Source organism: Macadamia integrifolia, chromosome 14 (genome assembly GCF_013358625.1).
Source record: "Macadamia integrifolia cultivar HAES 741 chromosome 14, SCU_Mint_v3, whole genome shotgun sequence".
NCBI lineage: Eukaryota > Viridiplantae > Streptophyta > Magnoliopsida > Proteales > Proteaceae > Macadamia > Macadamia integrifolia.
The window spans coordinates 601218-602277 of record NC_056570.1 but is presented as its reverse complement, the minus strand read 5'-3'; positions in this window follow the sequence as shown (position 1 = coordinate 602277).

The following is a 1060-nucleotide window of genomic DNA, read 5'->3' as shown; positions in this document are numbered from 1 at the left end:
AACTCTACAGTTTACAAACAACAATCTGATGAGTTATTATTAGGGGAAAGTTACCAGATTTACTAAAATGAAGTTTCTTTATCGTATTACGTTTTACACTCGCGCTACGTTTGGAAGCCAAAAAGAGAAAAAGGGGAAAAAGAAAAAAATGAGAGACAAATCAATTCTTACCTCATCTGATTTTTATCTTATTATTATTTTCTCTTCTTGACTTCCAAGCATAGCCTTAAGCCTTTTTGTTTTTCCCTCTGGTAAACGCCTTAAGCCTTGACAGCATACACTTATCAGGGATTACACATCGAAGGAGAGGTGGGTGTTCTGGAAATGTCTTACTAAGCCATGAATCCGATTTCATTCAGCAAAACCCCACCATTTTTTCTCTCTGATATTGCAATTGGAACCATGGCTACTGCATGGTTGAATTCCTTTCTCCATAAAATCATCTAATCATGGATAGTTTTCAACACATTCCACTTCATATAAAGGATATGATAAAATGACTATAAGATCAAAGTAATTAGTGATTATAAATGTCTGACCCTATTTATGAATGGTCGAAATTACAACCCATTGCCATTCAATACCCCCATCAACACCATTCGAAGGCCTCAGTTGAGGATTCTCCCCCAATTGTGGCTGATGGAAAACTTGGTCCTATTTCATTAGGAGTTTGAACTTTGGAAATAAGTCAAAGCAAGGGGGAGGTGTACGCCCACATGACAACTAACAAAGGGCAAGGCGTATTTGACTTCTAGTTCAAGTATAATACAGGAAATGGTCCCTAACAAGGCCGATGATTTGGAAATTCTTTCTCCCTATGGCCAAATCAGTAGCATGTGAAGAGAGGGCCCGGGAGGGGGGGGGGGGGGGGGAACTGTAAACAAAGTCTATACAAACAGGCCGTGTATTATAGATCGTTTCTCCTCCATTAAATCCGCATTCTTCAAATGAAAATGCATATAATGCATATGAATTAGGGCACTGTATAACTAGATACCATTGGATGATCCAACGTGTATAGGCAGTCCCACATAAAGAGTTTGTTTGGGGGGGGGGGGGG